Source organism: Hemiscyllium ocellatum, unplaced genomic scaffold, assembly GCF_020745735.1.
Source record: "Hemiscyllium ocellatum isolate sHemOce1 unplaced genomic scaffold, sHemOce1.pat.X.cur. scaffold_101_pat_ctg1, whole genome shotgun sequence".
NCBI lineage: Eukaryota > Metazoa > Chordata > Chondrichthyes > Orectolobiformes > Hemiscylliidae > Hemiscyllium > Hemiscyllium ocellatum.
The window spans coordinates 1,373,561-1,382,039 of NW_026867640.1; positions in this window are offsets into that span (position 1 = coordinate 1,373,561).

Sequence of the window (8,479 nt, forward strand, 5' to 3'; positions counted from 1 at the left end):
GGAGCAGCTGGTATTTACATGGAAGAGAAGGGAGGATTGGGACATTAGGCTCGGGGAAAGGATATTCAACTATTTTAGTCTGAAGTAAAGTAGGTTTCAAAACTCAGATGTTAATTGATTTATGAATAAACTTTCCCAGGAAAATAATTAATACTTTCGATACTAAAGACAGGTCCTGCAACAGAGAGAAATGGGAGCGATGTTTCATGTCTTTGTCTTTTCTTTTCTGGCCGACTCTGCACTGGATTACATCACCGGAAGAACGTTTTCACTCATTTCATATTGTTCAGTTTCCTGCAAATACAGACAGGTCATTAACGTAATCTAAATCTGAAAATTAATGGGAATATGCGATGTTATGATTAGGCTGGAGTTTACCTCTAATTATGGTGAAAACGCAGCAAAGTAAGTTGCAATTTTCTTGATCAGGAGCGACCTCATTGATTGGCTGCTCAAATTGTGAATGGTAGTTATTTTAAGACAATTTGAAGTGGATCATTGATGTTGATTATTTTTGTTCTTTGTTCACCTTGTGACTGTTACTGTTATTGCTCATGTCATTGTCAGCACCACAGCTCTGCAGCGTGTAAAATTTCAGCTGTGCATCTGGCCAGTGGTGCAGCCATTCGTATAGCTGGCTGCGGATCAGGCAGGTGCAGGGTCAACTTTTGCTTGGCGCAAGCGCATTGTGGAGAATCAGCACACATCCAAACTTTTTTTTTTGTTCCACTGAGGTGGATAATATTTGAATTTTTCATCTCCACGAACGAATATTCGTTTACTGTCTTCGATCAATTAAACATTACCAAGAGCTCTCAATGTTAAAAATCACATTGCATCAGATTGTACCGAACAAGCATATTTGAAGCGCCAGTGTTCCGTGCACTGTTTCTTCATCAGGTGGTTGTCAACTGTTGGACTCTAATCTGGCTTTGTATGATTTTTAAATTTGTCCACCCCAGTCCAACACCAACACATCTAAGTGATGGGTACCATCGACACCACGAACGGTCAGTTAAAGTCCAGATGATCTTCCAAAAGATCGCGCATATTGACACACACATCAGGTTTCTGCAGAAAGACACCCACCTGATGAAGGAGCGGCTCTCTGAAAGCTAGTGTTTCCAAATAAACCTGCTGGACTATGCCCTGACGTTGTGTCATTTTTAACTTTGTCTACCCAACTCAAACACTGGCACTTCCATATCATAGAGAACGTCAGTCATGTCCCAGCGCTGTCAGAGAAGGCAATCTTGGAATAGCCTCACTCATTGTTCAGAAGATACGTTTAATTTTCAGAAACCAACCCACTCAATCGTGAATTACTACAGATTGTTAATGTGCTGACCTGTTTGTTTTAGCTTTACATTAAATGGAAGCCGGTTAGCTCAGTCCGCTGGCTAACTGGTTTTTGGTATAGAGTGAGAATAACAACGTGGGATTAACTGTCGCACTGTCTCAGGGTGCCAGAAGGATCATCATCTCCTCTGCTTACGTGATCTTTAATACAATGTGACTCTAGTGAGTAGGAATGCACCTGTCGATGTCAAGCATCATCATCATTGCCATCGATTGCCTTGGTCATTTGGTCACAATGACCAGGAACGGGACTGAGTCCTTTTAATACTCACTGATTTAATGGGATAGAGAAAAACGTTGTGAAAATAGACTTGATTGAAAACTGGGTTGCCAAGGGTCGCTGCGTAGTTTACAGAAAATGTTACATTATCACAGGGCTTCTCACTCGGTCGGCTTCAGTTCGGCACAGAATTCGAATCAACCACACTTCACGAACATGCTTCTGTAAGATCCTACAGACAACATGAAACACACTGCACTCATCATTAATCTTCACCATGGCTTCATCCAAGGACATAATGCACAGTTTTCATGAATACTGAAGACATAAGTATGTCATGCAAGAGTAAATTGAATTTCAGTTTAAATTGTAAAGTGATAAGAATCTCGAGTAAGATACAGAACGCCCGAAATCCATGTTTATTACCGTGGTCAGAACTCCAGTCAGAAAAAAGGGGAAATCTGTCCCTGAATCCCCAATATCTAACCGGCAGTTTGCTCCATGTGTCTAGTTGGAAGCCTGTGTGAAGGAGCATGAAGCTTGAAAGAGCACCTGGGAGAATCCTCCACTGTCTTATCTGAATCTACAACAGGAGTTGTGAGAGCGGTGGGATAAAGGGGAGGACCTTGGTATTCCGTGGTGTAGATTCACATTGTCCTCATCATGCTATTGTTTAAAATCCTCTGTCAGAAACAGCACAGACTGAGAGGAATAGGAGGGGACCATTTTACCCGCCAGCGCTACCCCGCCATTTGACATAATTACGGCTGATCGAACAGGTCAATGTCTTTTCCCAGCCCATCTACATCAACCTAACACCCAAAGGGAAAAAGACACTGAATAAATCGAAACACTCAGTGCAACCGTGGGAGGGAACTGTGTGGAAAGACAGTGGGTATCTGCAGTGGGTTTTGTGAATGAGCAGCCGATTGCTGGCTGATCATATTTCAAATGATATGATTTTCTTAAAACTCACCACCAAGAAAGTGAGGAACCTTCTCTGGTCAGTAGCAGGGACGAGAACTCCAGACGATGGGAACTGACGATGAAGCAGCAGAACAATCATTGAATCAGCTGAAATCTGAACTAAATTGCAATTCTGGCGGGAATCAAACCCACAAACTGTGAATCGCGATCTTAACAAATGCAGTAGATGTCCACCACGTCTTTCCTTGTGCCACTGAGCTGCGCTAGCCTCCATTTTACTGCACCGAAAGTTACAGTATTCAAGTCTTTCAATAAATATCTGTTTATCTGCGCCCCACCTTCCAGTACCTGGTCCTTATCCGTGCATGCTCTAGCTCCTCAAGTGTTCGGCTAAATACTCCTGAAGCATTTGGATGACTCTTAGCTTTACCACACGTTCAAATAGTGAGTTCCAGACAAACAACCCTCTCTGGATGTAAACATTCTTCCTAAATCTTCACTGAAAATCCTCCCTGTAGCGTTTCATCTATAACCCTGGTTATTTACCCTTCCCATAAAGTTTATTCCTGTCAAACATATCTATTGCATTTCTGTGCACGTTAATCAATTTCGCTCTCAGCTTTCTCCGCTCTCAGATAAAGAGCCCCAGTCGAGCTCATCTATCTTTGCATTGGCGAGAGTGTAGTGCGTTAAAAGCACAGAACGTCTGGCAGCATCCGAGGAGCAGGAGAATCGATGTTTCGGGCATAAGCCCTTCATCAGGAATGAGGCTTTTGAGTCGGGATTGAGGGAGGGGAATGGGGTTGGTGGTCAGGTATATGGGAAACCGATAGATGGATGAAGAGAGGTAGAAGGTTGTAGTTCGGAGGGGAAATGATGGCCGGGTCCAGAGAGCAGTGCCTAGCTGGAGGCTTGGGATTGGGATAATGTTGGGGGAGGTGAAATGAGGAAGCTGTTGAAATACACATTTATCCCGTATGGTTGCAGGGTCCTAAGGTGGAACAAAAGATTTTCTTCCTCCAGGCATCGGCTGGCAATGGAATGTCGTTTCTTTTTTCCCGAAACATCGATTTTCCTACTCCTCAGACGCTGTCTGACGTGCTGGGCATTTCCAGCACTACACTCTCGACTCTGAGCTCCAGCACCTGCAGCCCTCACTTTCGCTTATCTTCGCAGGGGGAATGGTCGAGCTCAGGCACCACGTTGATAAATCTCCTCTGACCACAATCCCGTCCAAACGCACTTTTCCTGAAGGCTGGCAATCACAACAGAATAAAGTTATCAAAAGAAATGTAGAAATATCAGAACAAAATCAGCAGGTCTAGTGCATCTGGGGAGAAATTTTCGAGCCAAACCATCCGCCTTTGGAATGAATGGTATGTGTAGATGGGGCAGGAACGTGAGGGAAGATGGGCAACGTCTAAAATGATTGAACGCCATGTTGGGTACTGAAGATTGCACGGTCTCTCATTCGGAAATGACGTGCCACTCTTCCAACTTGCACAGGCCATGCGGGAGCTCTGCAGCAGACCAAACTGACATGGAGGCATAGGAACACAGTGGGAATTTGCAGTGACAGGAATCTAGAAGCTCATGTTCTTTTTCTGTTTGCAGACAGAACATAGGTGTACTCGCGTTTGTCACCCATTCTGTTTTTCTCTCCCCAGTCTTGACGAGATCACATTGTGAGCAGGAAATGCAGTTTGCTAAATTGAGTGAGAGGTAGATAAATCAGTTGAACTTTACACAGTGAGGAGAGACATCGTAAACAAGTAGCATTGCATCTTCTGAGATTTCGTGTAATTGTGCCATATAGGGAAGTGTTGGGGGCCAAGGAGGACTGGATGATGGTGCTCAGAGAGAAATTGTCCTACATAGTGGCGGTATTCAGTGGTATGGGCGAGTGGGGAAAGGGCAGTAGAATGTATATTTTCCTGAGGTACCTTCTATAAGTAAACACCTCACTACGAGCAAAACTACCTAATGATTTTCATTCCAACACCGACTCTGGGTACAGCTTACAGAAGTCACGTGTTTGCACAGTCACTGTCACTGTGTCTCCACGGGATCAGCAGCACTCCCACACGCTTATTCAGACAGCACAGTTCTTACTCTGACATGTCCGTTCGAGAATGGAAGGACAGGTATTAATAACCCACTCTTGTAACTGAGTACCTGTATTGCTCAATCACAATCGCTTAACTATCCGAACTCCTTTTTAAATCACTTAATACAGAGCCTTGTATGTCTTGGCATCACAAATTCACATCTGAATACTTCGGAAAGTTATGTGGATTTTGCCTCTCCGATCCTTGCATGCACTGTGTTTCAGATTTCAGCCACCCACTGCTTGCAAACGTATTTCCACGCATTCACTGTAATCTTTCCGCCTCTGATATATTGTCAACACAGGAGAAAACGGAGCTTCGTGGAATGATTGGTTCGACTGGGATTGTTCTCTTTGAAACAAAGGAGACGGAGGGGACCTGTATAATTACATGATAACATTTATAAACGTTCAATATTCATGGGATCTTGACAGGGTAGTTATGGGCAGGTGGTTTACCCTCTGGTATGAGGAGAACACCAGAGGACGTGAACTCAGAATTAGATTTTGCCTATTTAATTCAGAAATGATGAGTCATTTCTTTGCTCAGGGGCCAGTGAATCAGTGGAACTCCTTACCGAAACTGTTGTTGATGTTGAGTTGTTGTGCATTTTCAAACTGTGCCAGTCAGATCAGAAAGACGATAACGCTTTGTCGAGGCAATGCAAGAGAATGGAGTTGAAGATTATCAGATCAGCCATGAGTTCATTGAATGTTTGAGCACGCTCGATGGTCTGAATGGCCGACTTCCACTACTGCATCATTTGGTCGAATGCCTTACTTTATTGATAAGTTTCGAATTTTGAGGGGATGGGATGAAGTGATAGAAAAGGTTTCTCAAACTGATCAGACAGATCAGGAACTGGCTCATAAGCTCATCAACAAGAAACGTGCTGTGGCCTGGAGACAACAAATGGCACTGGGCACACCACAGATGTGTATGTGCAGAAGTTGTGGTTGCTAAAGAAAATTGGTGGATCTAATATTGTTGCCAACTTGGTGATCACGCTGGATGACGGATCCCGGTATGATGCACACAGCAAAAGGTTGTGAAAGAATGAAAGGCTCATTTCATTGGAAACGTTTTCTGCGGTTCCAATTCAATTGACTGTTTAAAATACTGATCAAAAGTTTGTGTGGTGTTTTACATTAAAATTCACAATCCAACTGGATAAAATATTGCATCTGATCTCTCCTTATTTGGATTGCTTTCATTCGATGGAAATTCATAGAAAGTCAAGATGGAATGAAAGGAGGAAAGAAACGTTTGCACTCCTTTTCATTATCCCAATATAACTTACAACGGAAACAAATTGTTTTATTTCGACTTTGATAAGGTTTCGATTTATCACAAATCTCCGGTGCAATGAAGGGCAAGAACAAGATTCTCCATCCAATGTATACTAAAGATGCGAGGCACAAACGAAAACCACAGCTGTGTTTGATGGAAGTAACAGCCAGAGTAGGATTCAAATCCACACATGCACAATGAAAGACCAACCCGTCGCCTTCACCTCCGGGCCACTCCACCCCATTGCAAAGGGGCTCACATGTGACCACATCAAGATTACATATGGTGCACCCAGGGGATAAGAAATTCCCTGAGAGGAATCGAATCCACACCATTATGTTTCTGCTTTCAGCGAATAATAATACCAGCAAAATCAAAAGAATTGACCTCGTCCTTGGAAGGAATACCTGTCCTTGATTCATTCCGAGTCGGAACTGTCTCAGAATGAACCAGCAAACATGAAATTGCCGTCACATTCACACGGACATTTAGTCTTGACGCATAATTTCTTCAGACAGTTTCTCTCTCACGTGAAGAAGTATATATGGAGAGAGAAGTGAAGGTGATGTTTTAGCTCGATGGGCTTTCTCATATGGCTGCATCTGAACTGGGTAAAATTTCCGGAAATGCAGTTTTCTTCATTTCATTTTATTAATTTTGCTGCAACTTCATTCTGTTCATTGCAATGATCGGAAGTGAATTGGATTTATATCATTGGAATGTCTAATGTTGCATTCAATTTTGCTCCGAATTTATTTCAGCTTAAAGAAAATACTGTTGAGAAAAACAGAAGGTTAAACTACAAAACAAGATGCCAGTTTTGATGCTCAGTTACTTTGGCAGATTTCAGTTGGTATCAAATGGACACAACATCATGCCGATTGTCCTTCCATCTTTAAGGCGCGGGATTAAAGCAGGAAATCTATCTCCAAGAGACAGGTCACTTCCTATTCATTATGGAATATCTTTCCTTGACAATATACAAAATCTGCTCAGTTCGATTTATAACGTTTCATGTAGAATATTAATATAAATCTTTCAAAACTCTTATGGTTCTTTGCTCAATATTATTCAGCTGCATACGTTTCCGATATTTCTTCACATCTAAATTCGTCCAAATTAGACATTGATTCCTCACAACTTCCACCGCCCACACACCTCCCCCCCCCAAACACACCCCACATTTACACATTTACCTGGCCACAGGCTGTCTCGCACATGGTGTAACTCACTGCTTCTGTGTCTCGAAATGTGTCTCTCCAACTATTTGGAAATGGATTCTCAGAGTGACAGAAATTCTGCTCTTATTATTTCTTTGCCCGACATCGATGGTTTTGAAAGCCTGACGTTCAGAAATTTGCGAACATGAAAGAGAGCATTTACCAACTATTTACTCTCTCCAAACCTCAAATACTCTGGAAAACTTCCATTCGGTTTTCCTTGGTTCAGTTTCCAGTTTTCCAACACACAAATAAATAAAATTTCATCCCCACGAAACGCCGTCAGCATCGTCTCTAATGTCTTAGCAGACCAGTAAGCGCTGGCAGTGTCCTCTCCCATAGAATCACAGATTCCCAACAATGCAGGAAGTACAATTCAGCCGATCAGGTCTGCAGGGATATTGGAAACAGTATCTCAACCAGACCTAGCTCCCGTCTCTATCCTGGCATGCCTCTGGCTTGTGATTTCAAATAAACCTGTTGGAATGAAACCTGGCATCGTGTGACTACTGACCTTATCACTGCGTTACCCATGGCTAACTCACTTAACTCACTGAATTCACTCCCTGAACACATCAACGAATTTAACACGGCCAATCCACCTAACCTGCAGACTTACCAGCAGTGCGAACCAATGAGCAAATGTACCATCATATTGAACACTATCCGTATCATGTTTAATGGCTTTATACACTTGCAACTCAGCCGAGTGAAAGCAAGCTGCGCCCTCAAACCGAGCTCAATGCATCCAAACGCGGTTCTGCGCTGTACAACCTCATTAGTGCTGCTGGAAATGTTTCTGCACTCAGATCTGAATGGGTTTACTCTGTTTTCTTCCTCAGATTGCTGCTTTATATAAACACACAGTCAGGAACAACTCTATATAATGGTTTTCATTGCAACACAAACACAATGTGCAGTTTGCAGAAGTTACGTGTTTGCACTTTTACTGACACACTCTCTCTCCAGGAGCTGCAGTCCTTCCCCAGCTGGTTCTGACAGCATTGTCCTTCCTGTGACATAACCAATCGAGAATAGAAGGCCAGGCATTAATAACCTTCACTGGGGAACAGAGCGACAGGTTTAAAACATTTACGATACCCCCAGCTGAGTATTGAGCCCAGTGACCGGCGGGGACACTAACCACGATACTGTGGAAGACAACAAAATCGAAGGAGGCCCTGCAGCCTGTTGTGGCTGCACTTGTCCAACACAACTGCTTAACTACCTGAAACAAGATTTCCATTGTTTAGCCCATAGTCTGATATGTATGGCATCACAAATTCACATCTGAACTTTTTTTCAGGTTAAAAGAGTTTCCGCCTCTCTGACCGTTTCCGCACATATAATCAAAC